General features: G+C 44.7%; 1 protein-coding gene across 3 annotated transcripts in view; it reads right to left on the bottom strand.

Annotated features, from left to right (window-relative positions):
* Positions 1-20239, bottom strand: part of NRG1 (neuregulin 1) — a 288370-nt gene that overhangs the window by 159044 nt on the left and 109087 nt on the right. The window contains exon 1 of one of the 3 annotated variants that reach the window (XM_063181174.1): positions 18478-18492. The exons of the other annotated variants lie outside the window; for them this stretch is intronic. The gene's annotated coding sequence lies outside the window, so the exon portion shown is untranslated. Of the gene's footprint in view, positions 1-18477; positions 18493-20239 lie in introns of those variants that run through there. 3 annotated transcript variants of the gene reach the window in all.

Here is a 20239-nt window from a genome sequence, read left to right as displayed (position 1 = left end):
GCTATTGTGAAAAACTGAGTCTGCTGTTTACCTAAAATAATGTATGAACAAACTTTGTCTTTTCTACAGATTGTTTTGTTGTTGTTGTTATTTTTGGTTGGCTTTTTGGTTTGTTTTGTAATTTCTTTTAAACTTCTGGCTATTCTCTCACAGCTTGTTCCACTGCACATGAAGCAACATGCACAGCTCTGCTTAAAGATGCTCATTTATTCTCTTTCGTCATGAGCTAGACTATGGTCTGAAATCCATAGAGCAGACCAGGACTCTCTTGGGTCCCACACACTCTTATGCTTGGATATCACAACAGCCAATAAAACACCCTTATTAATTACAGTCCAGGATCCTGCTGACACACTGAAGGGAAGATATACCCCTGGGGAGATGCAGCAACACATGGGCTGGAAACTCCTATGATAAACAGACGAAGAAGTGATACACCAAACCACCTCCTGATGGACTGGAACCTGATTCCAGACATGTCCAAATGTCCATTTCAGTATTTCCTTCTGCAAGGTTTGTCTCACACTGCTAAGTACATAATAGTGAAAGCTATGACAATGACAGCCATAAAGATTGATGGAAAAGCCAAGGAAGAATCAGAACAGTATCAGGAAGCAATGTTCAGAAAAAAAGAACATAAAGGACAAGTTCACCGCATCTGCTGAAATTTAATATCCTGAGTCCCCCTTCTGGCTGCAAAGGGAATTCTATGTAGGAAGTAACCAAGCCAGACACCATTACTGTTAGGGGAAATGGAAACAATCAATAGAGCAAAATTCTTTGTAGATGATAAGCATTCTGTTTTCAGAGTATTAACTGATTCATAATCTGTATCTGGCTACTGAAAGATGTCATAAAACCCAATGGCTGAAAAACATGATAAAAAACCCCAGCAGTACAATTACACTGAAAGTCTACCATATTTTTCCATTTTAATCACTGTTTCTGGAAAGAATTTAGGGGACGCTTTGAACTTTGCAAGACGGTATTCCCAGGTCTGATCTTTTTACATACTGCTTATTCCAGGAGCTTCATGAATTTCCAGTAGTAAACTAACAGATCAAGGATTGAGGAAAAGCAGCATCAAATTTGTGTTTTCATGAAGCCCATAGAACAATATTTGCAATGGAGGAAGTGAGCACACACTGTGTGTTCAGGGATTCTCAGCAACAACTCTGACACGAGTTGAGAGAGAATAGAAGAGGATCTAAATCCAGCAAATCACCAACAAAGTGATTGTCTCGTCTGGCAGTGCAAGGCACCTCCATCTGTAGCCTCTGCAGGCCCATCCAGGGTAGACTGAACATGCACCAAACACAGAATGCAGTCATGGAAGCCAAGGTTTCCACACTGAGAAAGGCAAATAGCTCCAGAGCCAGGTACCCTCTTTCTCACAATATTTTCATCCTAGCCTTTCCCAGTAGATTAAAAAAAAAAAAAAAAAGTTTTAAATTGAATTCCTTAATATTATCAGTGCTCAGGGGATGGCATTGGTTTTGACAGTACTGAGATGTTTGACAGCTGTTTATCCTCATGACTTGTTTCCCCAATCAAAATATTCTTTAAGTAATCAGAGGAAGCACTGAATTTAAACAAGAGGTTTTAAACATCTTTTTCTTTTCTTATACATCATTCGTTCTCCAGAAAGAAGGAAAAAAAAAAAAAAAGGAGAAAATTTGTCACTGGTTTCTAACTCTTATGACACCCTTATTCATAATTAAGCATAGACCTTAATTTCAATTTGATAACTCAGTTTCCCAAGTTCTGAGGATATTCTATGTCTACAAGAACAATATATATTCTTACAGTTTTGATTTTAGGTAAGAAAATAATATGTTATCTAATGTATTAGTTATCTTACTGATTATTCTGCAGAGTGATAGATAAAGATCAAAATACAGAAAAAGACAAGGACTTGGCATTAGGGGAAACTAACAGACCCCTAGTGAGAGAGGAGAAAAGCAGAAATTTTATTAAAAAATGTTTTGAATTCAGACTCAACAGGATCACTAAACAAGCAAGTACTAGGAGTGACTTTATGAGTTACATTTGAGTAAATGGTCATCACATCCCAAAAAAGTCACCTCAGTTTTAGGCACAAATTGAGAGAGAAAAATACTTCCTTTTTTTCCTGTTTTAGCTCTTGTTCAGCAATTTCACTGTGAGTTGGTCATCACATGGAATTAGATGAAAAACAGTGAAAAAACTTTTCTGCAATCACCAAAACAGATAAGCCTAACAATCAAAAAAGATCTCAGGCAAATCTCTACACATTTGACTTTCCATGTGGGGAAGCTAGTTAGTAGGATGGGATGTGAATTCACAGAACTCTGGTCATTTTACACTCAGCCACCCCAGGCATTGAATTAATATTGACTGACGTGGCTTAACTGTTAAACTGTAGTATCATGTTAGAAACCACTGACATGAATGGTCCTTCACCCCCAATACTGAGTCCAAGTGAATCAGAGAAAGGTACAGAGGGTCCTTCACATCATCATGCAGGCACTCTGCCTAGCAGAATGCTTGTACTGCACCCCTTCTTATGAGGTGTGATGTGAAATACTGTAAAACTGGATGTCTAGGCAGGGAGTTGTCCATCAGGACTAACATTCAAGAAAATCACTCTCAGGCAGGCACGTGGGATGTGGGAGGGCAATAGAGCTCAGGAAGAAAAGGCATTCCCCTTAATAGAAGTCACAGTAGACTTTTGATGGAATAGCTGCTTGGGGACTGTTTGGATTAGGAACAGAAAATAAGGGAGAAAAATGCAACAAAACCTCAAAATCAGCATTGTTTTCTCCCCAAGCCCCAAGATTCATTTTTATGCAGACCCAAACCCCATATCCAGACATGACAAATGCTGTGTAATGTGACCACTCCTCTCTCCCACATATCCCAGGTATCCTGGGCAAAACAGCGCAACACTGGTGCAGCTGGGTGAAGACTCAATTTCTGGCCATTTTCCATACAAACTGTTACCTGATCTTCAGCAATGTTTTTGCACAACCTGTCTTAAAGTGCTTCTCTTCCACTCGTCTCAGTACACCCTGCGGTGAGGGGTCCAAACAAGTCCTTTTGTACCCCAAGTGCCCGCAAGATGCATGAATGTGGTCAGTGCAGACTGGTGGATATAGAAGCAAGGGCAGGCAGGGGACGTGTGTAAGGAACTACTAAGGATTTACCGAAGGCGTGCATTTTTCTTGGATTGGTTAAATCCAAGAAAACATTGAAGTGAAAATGGCTCTTCCAAATTTGTGTGGCTTTGGTATAAGTCACTCAGAATGATTCATCTCTAAAATGAAGCCTCTACTCCTGGCCTTCCCACAGTTAAACTCATTCACTTCAAATGTTAATACTTTGAGTGCCTTGCCTGGACCATCTGTAGGACTGATCACCTGGAGGGTCTGTGCAAAGCAACCATTTGGCCCCAAACAAACAGTTTAGCTGACTAATTTGCTCTTACAGACAAGCAATTGTTTTGGCATAAAAGCCTGATCCGCTAAATCCTATCCCTCTCTTAAATGCTTATTCAAAGTTCTGCTCTGGCCCATGACATAACTCAAGGGTTCTGGCTCCCAGATCTAAAATAATTAGTCTGGGGAAATTAAACTGTGCTCTCTGCACACCTGTGGCTGGCTGGGCTCCCCTGCCTGACAGCAGTGCCTCTCCCACACCAACACAGGCCGGCTGTGAGCACAGCTCCCAGGGCTGCCGTGCCCAGGATCCCCCATCACAGGAACCCGTCAGGAAGAGACACGCTGCTCCTCATGACACTGAATGGAACCACTGGTTTGGCAAAGAAGCTGCTCACGAGGGTCTCTGCTTAGAAGATTTATATTTTAAACAGGCAACAGCTAATACCAAGGGGGAACAGATACATTACCAGCAAGTCATTTCCAAGCAGCTAATAACTGTTTCCTTACCCACCAGATCCTAGGATGCATTTTCAGGTTTAAACATAACATATACATTGTAAATAGCGGAAACATCTGGGGTTTATTATAACACCACTTTGCTAGCCTTGGGCATTGTACAACTCCCTCAGGCCACGGTTCACCCTTGACCTGCCAAAGACGATTACTGTACTCAAGCAACTTCCCCTGCTCCACAGCTGCTTGCCTGCCCCTCCCCTCTGTCAATACTCACCACCACTATCATTACAGCTACCATCCCAGGACAGCCAGTCAGAAACTTGGGTTGCCACGGTCACTGCATGGCAACAGCGTGGCTAAGCAGGCGAGGAGAAGATGATGAGGGCGGTCAGTGAAGTCACTTTGCTGGCCAACCCCAGGGGAAGGAGGGCTGCCCAACACCATCTGTATCGACAGCCTTTTTTCCTCTCCCACAAGGCCACCTTCCTTCTCTGTTCCACTCATTCCACCCTTGTTGTGGGTTCGGTCACATCTCAGTTTCCCCCCTTTCCCAACTTCCAGTCTCCCACTGAGCCAAAAATGACCATGTGCTTCTCCCCTGCTCTTCCTCCAGCCTTATCTCCCAGACACATCGTGCTCACCAAGTTCTCTGCCCTCACTCTCCTCCCTCCTTTTTACATCTCCACTGAGGACCTCTTATTCACTCATTTCCCCACTGCTCAATGTCCAGCCCCACAAATCCCAGTCCTGTCCCTTCTTTTCCTACAATTTCCCTGTTCCTTTGAATATGGTCCCAACCTGACCTCTCCCTGGTCACACCTCTCCCTGGGTAACATCCCATATGCAATACCACAGCAACACTGCAGACTGGGCAACTGGTTTCCCCTGGCTAGGGCTAGAAACTTTTCCTGGGCTCATCAGCAAGGGGAAGGCATTTTAGGGCCGTTGGTGCAAGGACAGACTGCAAAAATTTTGCTGAACTAATGCAAAGTGTGAATCTAAAGTACTTCCATTACACTTAGGTGAGAACACACCTTCAGAAAAATGTCACCTTAATTCTTTCTGCTTTATAGCTAAAAATAATAAAAAACCACAAATGATGATCCAATATGACTTAATGTATGCACTTTAAAGCTCATTTGGACGAGCTTTCCACGTGCCCCTGTATAAGCAGACCACTGACCACAGACTCTTCCCTTCCAAGCTGTTTTTGCCTGCATTCGATTCTCCCTGATGAATGCCTGAACAAGTGGGTAGAGTGGCAGCACTCAGTGGTTCTGTTTAGAAACACAGCAGCAATAAAATACAACCTCAGTTCCAGAAGTGCTCTCTACTGCAGAGCAGACCCAGCAGCCTCACAGCCAATCCACGACCAGCTGCACCCCTGTTTACAGCACACAGGAGAGTAATGCCCTTTCATAGGAACCTTCTGGTATAAGAAGCCTCCCTGAGAGGTAACAAGCATTCCAGCAACAGTATATACATTTGTAGAGTGGTACAAAGGTTCTCTGCCACCCCATCTCGAGCAAAGCCTACTGACTGATGCTATACCCATCCTGAACTCCTGAGAGTTCACATGCTAGTTACGGGAGCATTTCCTCTCCCCATTCTCTGCAACACAGAGGTAAATTTATGAAAATAAGCATCAGAAATTTAAGGTTTTATTACTCAGTAGTCTGGTAAAATCCTATTTCTTAGGAAAAATTATATGTAGCATTGTCTTATTATTTTTTTATTTCTTAATTTGTTAAGTTCAATCTACTGATCAATTTAAACATCATCCTAGAATTATGCTATAGTAAAACAAATGCACATTTAGAGAATAAATGGAATTGATTATCTTCTGGAATAAAAGGCCTTACTAAATGACGTATTTAAATACAACCCCTCAATCCCTCGCTGAAGAAGCACCTGGTAATTCACTTTTTGGATCAAATTGCAACTCCACAAAAACTTTATGACCTCATGTGGTCTTTCCACCCCCACATTCCTACCTAGAAACATTATATACAGTATGCTCCAGGCAAGAACTGAGCTAGAAATGTGGATGGTGGTTCTGGGGAAAGAGATATAGCAGACACAGGGCAGAAGCACAGCACTGAGACCATGATAAACAGACAACTGCTTAGGGAAGATGCCCTGTAGACTCATTCCTGGTCAAGTGATTATCCTCCCCTCTTGTCTGAAAAACCTTCCACACCCAATAATTTCCCTTGTCAAGCAGGCCTACATCACTTCATCCTGAAGCATATTTTGTTATTTATAAAAATGACCATTTTGATCAGACAAAAAGCTAAACTAGCTGAGTATCCCACCTTCAGCTACAGCTGATTATGAGTGACAGGGGTAAAAAAAACCAGCAGTCACTGGCTGTGATGCCCTTGGACATAGTAAAGCCCTACAGGTCAGCAAGCTGCAGTGGAAGCAGGTGAGATGCTTGGGGGCCTTTTTGGTGTGATGTAGATTCAAAAGCGGCCGCTTGCTCCTCTGGTGCTCTCTTGGCGGTGGACAGAAACCTCCACAGGCTCCTAGGCAGGACATGGGTCTGGTGTCGTGGGGCTTTCCGCTGTCATTCGTTACGCCAGCCCTTGAGCAGACTGGACAGACACGTGCCCTGTTGATGGTCAGGAGGAGATGTGCAAACACTGTGAGGGTAATCCTGTCTTTTTATCTTATCTACTCCCCGGTGTAGAGTCAGCAGTCACCATGGTTTTCTGCATGGAAATAGCCTCACAAACTAATTCCAGTTCTAAAAACCTCAAGTTGTTCCTTATCCCTCAACTCCAAAGTGATTTATAGCTCTTATTTGTACCTGGAGTCTTTGGCATTGATATGAAATGAACTAAGCTTTGCCATGAAACTGATAGCAAGAAACATCATGAAATTTGCCATGAAACAGAGCGATTCTGAGACTGCTTGGTATTTCTATAATCTGTTAAGGAAGTTGTTTACTAACTGCAGCTTTAAAAAAAAAAATAAAAGTGAACTCACTACTTTGGACATTTCTACATTTCCCTGATGACCCATGGTGAGATTTTCTGGTTTTCCATGAAAAGTTGTTTCCCTGCATTATCAAAAGAAGATGCATCTTTTGCTCTCTATCACATTAATACAGAATTAAAAGGGTTACTTAGGAAAATACACTGCCTTCTCACAGAGGCTTTCAGTTCTATTCTTTAAGGACAGCAGTGTTTTCCAAATTTGTGCCATCTGGCTGTCAGCATATTTCACAGGACCACTCCCCAAGGAGGTCTTTTCAGGAGCTCCATAATTTTTATGGAACCATGAGTTAAAAATGTCTTAGAAAATAAGTCTTTTCTTGACATTTCTCCAGTGGATAAATTCTGTGTTGCAATATAGCTCTAGGAGGTCTTGAAATTCAAATAAACTCCTCTCTTGCTGCATTTGTAATGGACTGGAGTGCATGTGTATGCACAACTCCACATACATGTTTACACTAATATTGCTCTAATACTACTCTGGGGGAAAAAAAAAGAGCTGGCCTTCTCTTTATGAAAGCTAAATAGTTTAGAATAGAATGAGTAAAAGCTATCACCTTGCTGTTATAAAGAGGGTAAGATGAAAAAGATGCCAAAACAATCCCAAATGTACAGGTACCTGATTTCACACATCAGATGAGTTAACAGCAAACATTAGACGTAACAGCAAACCTCAACAGCAAACATTAGATGTTCAATTTAATCATCTTTCTCTGCCTGTTACCTCTTGGCCAGCAGACACGACACAGTGCATTATATAAATTTCTTCTATAAATGGTTCTTGTGGGTCCTTTCATTATTCTCAGTTTAAATAACTTGCAGTGTGACCAAAGAACACCTAGGATGGCCTGCTTAGAATTTAAGGTATATGGTTATCTGTGTAGGGCAAGAGAAGGGAAAACCTACACCTAGGCACACAGCCCCAGCTAGTTTAATTTGCCTTAGGAAAGTGCTTAAGCTTTAGTGTGCAAATACTTCCAGTGATGTTCAAGGAGTTTAAATGCATTCCTTAAAGGTCAAATTGTGTTTGTAAGTAAGATGGAAGATAATTTTCCTTTCAGGGTTTAGGTGTGGACACAACAGATGGATACACAAACATGGTGACCTCAAAACTGCCTGTAATGGGTAAGAGAGATTGGATAAAACTTGCTCCTGGTGATTTTGATCCAAATGCCCAGAAGAAGAAAACCCTTCATCACAGACTTAAGGGGTAAAAAAGCCATGAGCAAATCAATGACAGGATACCATCTGTAGCAAAATCACCTGTGCAGTTGAGAGGGAACATCAGGCAGAGCAGTGGACACCATCTCTCCTACCCATTAAATGTCCTCCTGCCATTTCATCTCATTTTCATGCTGATTCCTTCTTGTCAGTGCCATGGAGATACCTTCCCACAAGCTCACTGTGGCAGCAATTGCTCAGCACAACTTGCCACTGGAACAAGTCTGACCTTGACATCAAAATGGAAACAGACACAAATAACTCAAACTAAAGATCTATATAGCTCTTTTGCACAGAAAAAGAGCTATATAGACCTAGCAGCTTACTTCAGCAGCTACCAAAGCAGCTACTTTAATGGCACTTGCATACAAAGTAAACCTGAGGAAAAATTATGGGAGCCTAGAGTGAACCATGAGAAGCATTTAAAAATCCAACTTGGGACTAAGGGACTAAGCAATCCTCATCCACCTTTGGTGCCCTGGGAATCTGTCTTTGCACCTCCCCTCAAGAGGAAGCAATGTCACTGACAGCAGCTGTGCAATCAATTCCATACCTTCAAAACAAAATGCCTAGATGAAGCTACTTCTCTCTCAACATATCTCTTAGAAGTTATATCCCTTCCCTTGGTCTTGTCTTGTGGACTGAAGCGACAATATCTCAACAACAAGCTCTGCCTTCATCCTGCTGTACAAGACGAAGGTACAACTCTTACTGCAGCCAAAGAATTGGTTCCCCTCATGCAATCTGCCTAGAAACTGGATTGTTCCATGCCTGAAACTGGCTGGATCATTGCTATCAGCTTATAAGAAGCAGGTGTGAGCTGGAGAAGGGATAAGAGAAGCTGGCAAATTTGGGGATGGAAGCAAGAACACTGACTGCTGAGACCAGCGGGTTCTGTTATCTAAGGAACTGACACGAGCCTCAAGAGAGACCTTGCAGCTATATTGAGGGATGATGGTAGGATGGTCCCTACACAGAGGCTTCTCCCCCAGGTGAGTAGGTCTTCACTCTACGTGTGAGGACAGAGTGGAATGAGAAACATCTTCACTCACAGATGGGAAAAAAACCCAAGGCATATCAATGCCAAACAACCCAGGAATGTAGCTGAGTTAACAGGACAGTTATTTATTTTAAATCCCTCTCTCTGACCTTGTTTCAAAAATCTTCCTGCTCTTGCTTCAGTTTGTTGTTATTGCTCTGAAATAGTTTTCCCATTTCTGACCTTGCTGGCACTTCATAACACCAGGAAAACCTGTGCTTAACATCAGTTTCAGTCTGGTTGATAATAAATCTCTTTTTTTCCACAGTTCATCTTATCATCCAGCACTTACACTTAGCCTTTTGTACACTTGCTGTACCTTCTCACATGCCATGAGCAACATGCTTAAGTAAAACTTGCATTTAAATCAAAATGTACCAAGATAAAAAAGATTGTGCTAGGACTGCTGGAATCTAAAACACTAAGTCTGGCCCAGAACATCTGCCAGACTAGAAGATTGTAACAGAAAAAAAATCTCACACACTGATTTCTGCATTCATCCCATACCTTTTCGTTGAACTATAGCCCATCTTTCAAAAATTATGCCAATCTTCATCTCAGATGCTGTGAGGGACGGAAATCCTTCACATGCCCAGACAAGCTCTTTCACTGCACAACCGCCTTGACTTTTTAAAGCACTAGCAGCTGCATTAGTCCTCCAGAGCTTGACAGAGAACACACTCTTTATGGGGCAGTTTCTACTTCTGCATTTCCAGTCTACTCTTTCCAAGAATAGGGTCAACTAGCAGCTACCATGTTTTCAGGTTTGTTTTTCAAAGGCTTAGCTAACTTGTCCTAATGGGACTTCTTGTGAAATGATCAGATGATGAGCCTCAAAGCTGGCATGGATCACTGCAGAATGGGCAGAAACAAGAAGGAGGCACTGGCTGCCCTGGAACACCAGTTTTTACAGGTCAGACTGTTCCCACTGGAATGGGGAAGCTCTGCATGGGAGGTTTCTCTTTCATTCTTGCAAAGGTACATACTGTCCTTGGAAGCAGCCTGCTGGAAAACTTTTAATAAAACCTTTTCTCTGAGGGTTTCTCACTCAGGGAGAGTCCTGTCAGTGACTCTCCCTGAACCTGCAGGTCTGGCACAACGGCACAGCTGACATCTTCTCTGATGCCCTTCATCCCCTATTCACCCTGCAGAAATAGCTCCTACCATAGGGCTGCACAGCTCCACTGGGACAGCAATGTGCCTGCTACCTAAAAAGACCCCTCCTCTTCCTATGTCTCCTGCAGTAGACATATCAACTATGCACAGCGACCTCCAGAAAACTTGTTTTCACAAAGAGAAAGGAATCTTTTTGACAATTAAAAAAAAAAAAAAAAAAAGGGCAGGTGGCAGGTTTGTGGTACACATATTTTATGGCCATGTGCTAGAAACCACGGTGGATAGAAGGGAGAGGTTAGACTGAGAGCCAGGAGATTCTGGTTTCTGTGATCAGACTGATCTGTTGTGATCCCAGGCAACAGGAGCTTCTTCCACAGAGGGTGGTTTGAGGACAGAGATTTCAGCTAGACCTCAATGACTGTGATGACACAAACATTACCAGTTTATTTGGTGCAATTCAAGAGGACATGCAAAAATATATTCACAGAATAACAGGGCCACTCATTCCAAACATAGTACAATAACTTGGAGCAGTTTTCAGTGCTGTTTTGTATACAGGTGCAATATGGCATTAATATGGCATTACAGGGGCAAATTATGGCCCCTTTTTCTCTCTTCTAAGTCCAATGGACTTCCCCAAAGGAAAACTGAATAGACTGTAACTGTAGAAGTCAACAGTCACACTAAAATATCACACCAACACGTGCTCACACGCATATACACACACAAATACATGCAAATTGGATTTAGAATTTAACTCTTCTGGCAGTAATGGCAGCGATAACAAGCCCTATCTATCACCTCCACAACTGGATGTTACTAGGGACTCTATTTAGCCACCTTAAGTATGCATTCATGCCTTGGTAACTGCCTTCAAAGGGATTAACCATTAGCCATAGGACATGGCATGGGGTTGACTCAAGGGTGAAATGGAAGCTGTTAATGACGGAGAAAGGCATCGAGCAAAGCTCAGCCTGAGTCCATGACTGAATGCCAAGCCCAAACTCCCTGATCTGGATTCCCTCTGCTTACAGAGGTGGAAGGACAATCAGCTCATAAAACCTGAGGAAGAGATGGACCGAGCGAATGAGTAAAGGCTCCCAAGTGAACAGTCACAAGGGGATTAACATCTCCCTCTTCCTCCCTGAGCTGTGAAGCCGGTGGACTTGGTTGTCAGAGCTAGGATTCAAAAGGCCCATAGTGAACAAACTACATAACATGGTCAATTTCTCCCCAAATCTAATGCTCCCACAGAAAATTACACAACCAGAAACACAAAACCAGACACAAGTAGTATTCTGCTTCACAAGTGCATAAATGAAAAACTAGCAGTTACTCCAGACAGGAGGTTACGTTAAAGACCTCTATCAGTCCCTTATGAAATATCTCGGTCTACTTTCCTTTCATTGTTTTTTTTTTTTTTTTTCTCTTCATTAACAGAAATAGAGCAGATGGGATAGACAAGATGAAGGCGGAAAAAAAGAAGGAAAAGGATGGAGAAATAATAGGGAATAAAGAAAGATGGGAAAAGAAAGGAGGGAGAAAGAAAAGTATGGAAGAAGGACAAAAAGGGGTGCATAAAAAGACAGCAGAACAGATGGATGGAAAGGAGAAGGGAAGAAAGAAGGGAAAGAGAGAAAGGACAAAGAAAGGGAAGAAGAGGGATAGAGGAAGTGTGGTAGGAAAGGAAGAAGATAATGAACAACAAGAAGAGCATTCCTGTGACCTCACACTAGGTGACTTCATGGTCATATTGCATGAAATCAGAGCAGAGTGTTTTTCAGGACCCAAGTCTCCCTCCCTCACAGCTTCTCTACCTGTTTACTGCACATCCACTGACCTTCAACACAAGACAACACAAGACAAGACAAGACAACACAAGACAACACAAGACAACACAAGACAAGACAACACAAGACAAGACAACACAACACAACACAGCAGGCTGAAGAAGGCCCGCTCGGAGCACCCCCCCGGCGCTGGCGGCGCCCCCTCAGGGCCCGAGGGCCGCGGTCGGTGCGGCCGGGCCCCGCCGCCGCGGGCAGAGCGCTCCCGCCGCGCCCCCTGGCGGCCGCCGCGGGCACCGCAGCCCAACCCGCGGGCAGCCCGCTCCCGCCTTCCCCGCAGGCCACCGGCCGCTCTTCTCCCCCTTCACTGCTAGTTCGATTGTTTTCTTTATTTCTAAAGCAGCACGTCCATAGACGCCTCCGCACCGCAATCCGTCTCTTCTCTCGGCCGCGCTGTCCCTGCGGCGCCGCTGCCGCCGCAAGCCCGGCTCCGGCACCGTAACTCTCCCGATGCAAGCCTGCCACTGCGGACTTCGCAGACCTGCAACTGGACCCCCTCCCCCGCCGAGCCCAGGGCTCCGCGCACCTGAGGTAGCAACTGAGGGTTAACTCAACCACCTCGAGCACACTCGAGCAGCACTTTGCACAACTAGAATGACTCATACAAAATACTGACACTTGGTTTGTTTTCTTGTATCATAACGGAACACGATAAACTATCAGTACTGTTAAAGGCACATTCACTCTTGTTACTTTTGGAATGTTAGCAAAACACTGATTTGGTAAGAATTCATAGCATTTCCAGATCCTGACACCCTGAGACACAATTGTTCTCCACTGTTTTGCTTGTGGTTACAACCACCTGCCTCAAAGGGCTATCACATGCTTGTAGATAGATTGAAAGGGGGGAGGTAGGGAAAGAGGGATGCTTGGAAGAAAGTTTTCCACAGCTCTGCATTTAACTGGCCTTACTTTAAGAATAACAAATTGCCACTTCGGTGCCTAAAGTCAAATGTGTTGTCAAAGATCTTCTATGGCAAGGCATTCACAAACCAGGTACCCAAAAAGCTTTTTGTGAAAACTAAGTGACTGTGATTCAGTAGAGAAGATGAAAAATTAGCTGCCCCAAATAGAGAGTGCTATACAGAGAACTATTCTGAAATATCAGCTGCATAGGATCTTTTTTCTTTTTTTTTCACTTATGAGTGCTCTTTCAAACTGCCTCCTTCAACCTTTTCCCCCTCCTTTTGCAGTTACTGCCTTTCCAAAAATCTGAGATGCCCACAACTACAAATAGACAAGCTTAGATTTAAGAGTTAGCTCACAAGCTTTGCCAGAGGTTAAAGTTTTTAAATCCACGCATATCTTAGCAGGCTTTGGCATTTCTACATGAAAGATAAAAGTTTTGTCCAGCCTTCCCCAGCCATCAATATTTGCACAAAGCTCAGAACAGTTTCTGGATTTATTTCACAGGGGAATGTCTTTCTATACACATGCAGTATTTACTGGACAATGGTACTGGTATGTTCTCACCATTCTGTTTGCATTCCCATGGCTGCAGTCAAGTAGTACTTCTAGTGTTAATTCAAAAAAGTTTGAATGGTGACTAATCTCATTTATTCAAAAAAAACCCCATGAATGCACTCGCATGCTTTTTAAAGGATTCACTCTCAAAATTACTCTGAAGATTGTATGGAATGTTTGGAGAATGCAGGCATTGCACACAGGTAGAGAGGCTTTCCTCACAGAAAAATGTACAAGCATACCGCAGCACATAAATATTTTGGATTGGAAACACCAAAAGAAGTTGTCACTCCTTCTAAGCAATAGTTTATCTCTAGAAGTGGACTGGTTTTGTTAGAAATCACGGCTTCTGTTCCATCTCCCAGACTCTAGTCTTCAATCCATGATGAAACAGTGATCAGTCTTCTGATATCTCTTTATGAATACTGAACATCAATTTAAATTTAGCAACTGTCAGACTGAGCTCTAATCCTCCCAATCAAGCTCTCACCTGCAGCTTGGTCTTTAATATGATAAAAACAATTTCTTCCTCTGGCAACCAAGCCTGCTTCCAGGATATGGTCAAACATTCTGCTCAGCCACACTCATCTCATCTGAACTTCGTGCTGCTTACTCTGTCAAGCAGTATTCAGGCTCTGGCATTTTATCTAATTCTAAATTAAACCCACCAGGAGATACTTATTTTCTATGTCAATGACCACAGTCTCTCTACTTTGGGCTCTGTTAGTGCAGATATGTTCAGAACAATGCAGCTGAGGTCACTTCACTGAAATGGTAATTGAAGACCCATTTGATGGTCTTCCCTCTTTCTTCTCTCTGTTTCGGCACCAGATAGATGCTTGTGAAGCCTTGCTCTTCGTACCACTAGAGAGTGGCTGACAAAACCCTGGGCCAGAGTTTGCAGCACTACCAAGTCTTCACACACATCAAGGTGTTTTCCTCAGACAGGCTTCACATCTTCTCACACTTTGTCCTTTCAAGCCCAGCAACCTCACCCTGGTCTTCTCTGCTGAGCAGAACCACCTGAAAACTTACATTCCCCAAGCTGTCTGGAAAGAGCAAAGGGGCTGGGCTGATGTGCTGGTACCCCACCTTGCTGACACAAACACAGCTTCCACAGGGTGATTTTTCCAGGGCTGACCCCTCTCTCTCAGCGCACAAGCCCCACGTTATGCAGTCCAGCACTAAAGCTGGGCAGGCAGAAGGCTGGGCTGACACAGGGACAAGGGCCTATTTCCAGCCCCTGTGCTCCTGCTCTAACAGCACCTTAAATCAGGAGCAGCGCCTGTGTGAGGGGCAGGTCTGGGGACCTTGGATGCCCAACCTCAGCCTTCCTGCATAAGCTTACTCTGCCCAGGCTGGATGCACTTTCTGTGTGCTGGCAATGCTCTAGGAAGCCCTGCTGGCAGATTTGTGAAGCCAGTCTGCACACTCACTTGGCAGGGCAGTTCACTGACTAACTTGGAGAAAAGCTGTAACCCTCTGTCCATTTATAACACTCTCTTCTTCAGTCTTCCATGCTTTGCATTTATCATGGTCCAGAGTGCCCTGCTAAAGGAAGCCACAGTCACTCTGGTCTTGACACAAGCTGGACACTATCAGTTTATTCAAGAGCACTTGTAGCAAAGGGGAGTAAAAGTTCTAAATAATTTTAGTGACAAAGAGATCATACCAACATGGACCTCCCCAAACTTTTTCACAGAGCCCAGACTTCACCTAGGCAGCGGAAAACATGAAGATTTTTTTCTCTGTTTCCACTGTGCAGGTGAGCAGAGAAGGAGAAGGCCATACCTCCTTAAACTCTCTCTCTCTCTCTCTCTTTTTTTTTTTTTTAATTTTTTTTTTTTTTTGCCTCTCCAATAACTAACTTTCTTGTCCAATAGTAGCTTTGGAGTTTCTGGGTAAGTTATAACAGAATAGGAAAGATTTTCTTATACCCTTTCTTCCCAATTAACAAAGCTGATTCTCAATCCATTGAGAAATTACCAAAACTTCCGGACCCAGGATTCAAGTTCATATGATATACTTTGACAGCCAGAAGCAAACTAAGTTGCAAGGAGCTTTGGTCAGAAAAAACTGCGCTAATCAAAAAGCTGAACACCTCCTAAAGATTTCTGTGCTAGTGCCAGATCTTAAAACTGAGGACTATCTGCAAGCCACTGCTCTTCAGGAAAACCCTAAGTGGATGAAAACTCTGTGTAGACAAGAACACAACAGAGAAGATGATAATTCCTGACATAATTCAACTAAAGAAAGCAGGTAACTAAAAGAAAAACTGTTTCATAACCTCTCTGCACATCCTAAATACACCAAATGACAACAGGTACGGTTGCAAACCTATATTAGCAAAAAGGAAAACTGCAGTCCTGCAAAGTGAGAAGGCCTTCATAGAGTGCCCAGTCAATACTGTTAATCAATATGAGTAGACGAGTAATTAATTCAAGCTCTAATATGCTTGAACAGAGGGAATAAAAGCCCATGGCTTGAAATGCAAAATTGCTCTCTTGTTACTTTTTGCTTTAACCACTCTTTCTGCTCTTTCTCTTCTAAGTATCATTTCTAGTTCTAAATGCCCCTCCAACCAGGTAATACCCCTAAGTAACAGATTAGATAAAATCTGTACGACATTGCCAGTGTGACATTAACTGATTCAGAGTAAAATTTACAATCATGCATTATGCTGTATTTAATTTTCCCATTAGAGAGACTACATGGGTTAGCTACATATGTGAACAATCCTGCCACATACACTCATCTTGGAAGGAATGGGATTTTTATTACATAAGATAGAAGAATGTTCAGTTCTTGCCCACACAGGAAACTTTTGACTAGTAATGTCAGGTATGGATGAAGGCGGTACTCCTTCATACCTATAAAAACATACTGGTGCTTTGGAGACCTGAGGTAAGCACTTGCCAGAAAAGTGGTTCATTTCTGGTTCAAACACTGACATATTTTGGCTTAGTAAAGACTTAGCCTTCTGGAGTTTTAGCAAAGCCTTAGGAGCTGGCATGATCTGAGACCTGCCCTGATGAATCTCAATCTACATTTGCTACCCTTCATATTTGCAGGTAAAATACTCACCATGGCAGACATAATCAGACTGAGAATTAACCACACTTAAATACCTAAACTTAAGGTGCTATTTACCTACATGGATTTTTCTGCTCTTCTAGCTCCCTTCTACAGAGAAAGAACACCATCTTCCCAAAAATCTCTGCCTAGTTTAGAAGCTGACTTGGTTGGATTACTCAAAAAAATGCCCTCTGGTTCACAGCTCCTTTCATTACTCCCTCAGCACCCCGCTCCACTGCAAAAGGAAAACTGCACAACAGGACAAAGAAATATCTCCTACACGAATGGGATGGGATGCTATAAAACTCTGAGGTGCACAGTGAGAAAACGTGTGTCTCCTTGACAGATCTTTCCTATCACAAATTGTCCAACTTGTCACTGTCTTCCTGTTTTCTGTCAGCCACAAAAACAAACAAAAAGCCTTGCAAACACTTCAAACAGCCCAGCTGTCACAGATAAGTTTGCCAGAGGTTTTAATGTTTTAATGCCAGAGGTGGTTAGTTTTAGCAGGAGATGCTTACACAGTGCAACAGCATTATAAAATCTGTGAAAGAGAAAAAGAAGGCCAAAAGAAGTGTTTGTCTCTATCTTCGCATAACAAGGGAAACCTCCTGTGCTGCACCTGAAACTTGTTTACAGCCGCTGCTGAGCAGAAGCTGGGGGAGCTGCATCTCCAAACAACCTAGAGAAGAGGACGCAGTGGGCAGCGCTAGTTTGTAAAAATTAGTAGCCTAAAGGGATATCTGCTGCTGTTGAATCACACATATCCTCCCTGATGGCTGATGACTGAAGTCAAGGGCAGCACTATGTTGGCCATGATACACTGAGCAAAATTAATGTAGGTATATTTAGAAAGTTTTACCCTACTGGGCTTTATGTTAATTTGTCTGTTGGGACAGCAAAACAACACAAAGGGGGAAAAAATACACAACCAAACAAAAAACCTAAAACCAAACCACAGGCAATTGACTGCTTTTCCCATGCTTCTTTCAAAACAATTTCTCACAAAACCCCAAAGAATTCAAACGCAGCTATACATTGCTGTTGCAAAAAGCTAGAAGTATCCATAGATAGTGCCAGGCTTTCTGATAAACTAGGTGGCATAACACAAGGTCTCTGTGAAAAGCATCATGCACTCATATGTATTTGTACTCTGCACTAGAAGTCTTGATCTTGACTGGGGCTTTGGCTGACAGAGACAAGTAACTACGGCGGGTGGGGCAGCACTCTCAGCTGAGACCACTCTTTTGGGTGCTGCTTCTGGACACCTATTGAGGAGGACAAGGGTATCACTGGCATGAATTCTTGTGCTTAATACTGAGAAGGCACGAGAGGAACAACACGTGCTGCTAAGTGAGCGAAATGTCCTCTCTGATCATCCCTGAGTAAATAGATGCAAGTTTAGACAAAATACCCCATATGAAAGTTGGCCATCTGTTCAACTACGCTAAGTGATTTCTGGGGAAAGGAAGGGACAGAAAACGTGTTTTGTAACAGGAGAGATAGCCTCACGCCCTCCAAAAAATGGAGGGAGGGGGGCAAAAATATGAAGAAAGCAACAGCTGACCGAGAGCCTCTCTGGAGTTCGGGGCCAGCGGGAGGGAAATAGGGCAGCAGACCGAACCGTGGTCGGACAGCCGAGGGGCTCCCGGCAACGCCGCCGCCTCCGCCGCTCCGGGAGCTCTGCGAGCAGCCGCGGCGGGGCGCGGAGGTTCCGCCGAGCCGGGCAGGCTCGGGTTAGCTGAACAACTGTTCAGCTGCCGCTGCCTGCGGATCCGCGGCCGCGGAAAGGGCGCGGAAGGTCCGCGCGAGGCAGCCCCCGCACCTGCCGACGGGCTTACCTGCGGTGGAGCCGGGCGCCTCGCCCTCCCCCGGCGGAGCGGGCTTCTTGCCGGGCCCCTTGCCTTTCCTGCCCTTCCTGCCGTTGCCGGCTTTTTTCTTCTCGGCCATCCCGGCTCCGGCCGGCACCGCGCTCCCCGCTGCCGCCGCCATCCCCGCGGTCACCCCCTCTGCCGTCGCCGCTGTCGGCTCCCGGAGCGCCCGAGGCTCCAGCATCGCTCTTGCCTGCCGCTGGGACTTGCAGCCGCGAGTTCCTTGGAAGTTTTCGGAAACTCCTCTTCGGGCCTTTTTTTTTTCCCTTCACCCCCCTCCCTCCTTCTCCACCCCCTTTTTTTTTTTTCCTCCCCCCGCTTTCCTTTCTTCACTACTACTACTAACAAACTCCAGCCCACAAACACACCCCTCGGCACACGCCTCGCTAACGCCCGCCCCGGGCACCTCTCGCTCGCTCTCGGGAGGAGCCTGCACGGCCCCCAGGGTGCGGGGCGGCCCGGCCCGGCCCCAGCCCCGGGGAGGGCGCAGGCACCGCGGCCCGGGCGGGGCGGGGCGGGCAGGGGCCGGGCAGGGCAGCACGGGGCGGTGTCGCCGCCGGAGCCGCCCCGCCGGCCGGCGCTGCCCGGGGCGCGCCGAGGGGGCGAGGCCGGGGCCGCCCCCCCGGTCAGGGTGGCCCCGGCGCGGGGTCGCAGAGAGCGTGAGGCGGGTGCGGTGTGCATCAGGGTACTGACATGCTGCCGCTCAGGCACCTGCTTAAACTGAGGCTTCCGCTTAACCTGCGAGCTTACCGGCAGTGCCGCCTCCGCCCCGGCGGCGGGGATGCTCAGGGGATGGAGGGTCTGCGAAACTAGCGTGCGCTCCCGCACCTGGTGATTTGCAAGGAGGTCCTGTCCCGGGGAGGTCTCGCTGTTCTCAATGTGCCTCCCTTTCTACTTTGGTACCTTCTCACGGGGCTGGTCCCGGAATCACCCGTTCTCACAGCCAACAGTTGGTCAGGTAAAGCCTTGCTGCAGTCCGCAGACTAAACTGCACCCAATACAGCCATACCCAAGACTACTGTGAAGCAGCTGATAACAGTGTAAAGGCACCAAACTGAACTCCACCATCAGCTGGAAAACTTCAGGAATCTGTATATAATTGTTCAGCTAACCTGAGCCATAGTCCCTGATGGTGGAGATAACAGTTACCTATAGGACTTGCACTTACACATTATTGGGTGGAAAACAGAATTCTCAGAAGTTATAGAAAAGATCAATACAAAGTACTTGAAGTCTCACAATGGAGGGTCTTTCCTGGAAAAGTCATGCAATGTGGAAAAGCAGACTGAGTCATAATCTAAAACTAGGTTTGCTGCTTCACAGCCTCTGGTGATTCCTCCTCTTGAGGAGAGTTGTGCATGTGCCTTGGACATCAAACAATGACCATCATGCACAAAAGGTGCTTTAAAATTCTTCTTCGGTATTCTTGGACTGAAGACATTAAAAAGATCTTCCCAAATCAGGCCTAAAAAAGACAAAACACTGAAACCCTATATATACTGAGTTCCTCATCTTGGCTGAAATTTTTGAACCCAGTTTTTTCAACATACTCTCCTGGTGCGAGAAGGTTTTGAAGAAGCAGTGGCTAGCCAGCATTTTGGTTTTTCAGCATTTGTACTTTGAAACAAACAGAGAAAAGCCCAGTGTTGGTCTAAGTCCTTATCTGTTTGGTAAAAGAAGAGCAGCAAACAACATTGACTGCAAAACATCAAGGCAAAAAAATTATACCTCC

The sequence above is a fragment of the Melospiza melodia genome, chromosome Z, assembly GCF_035770615.1.
Source record: "Melospiza melodia melodia isolate bMelMel2 chromosome Z, bMelMel2.pri, whole genome shotgun sequence".
Classification (NCBI taxonomy): domain Eukaryota; kingdom Metazoa; phylum Chordata; class Aves; order Passeriformes; family Passerellidae; genus Melospiza; species Melospiza melodia.
This window is presented reverse-complemented; position numbering and strand designations above follow the sequence as displayed.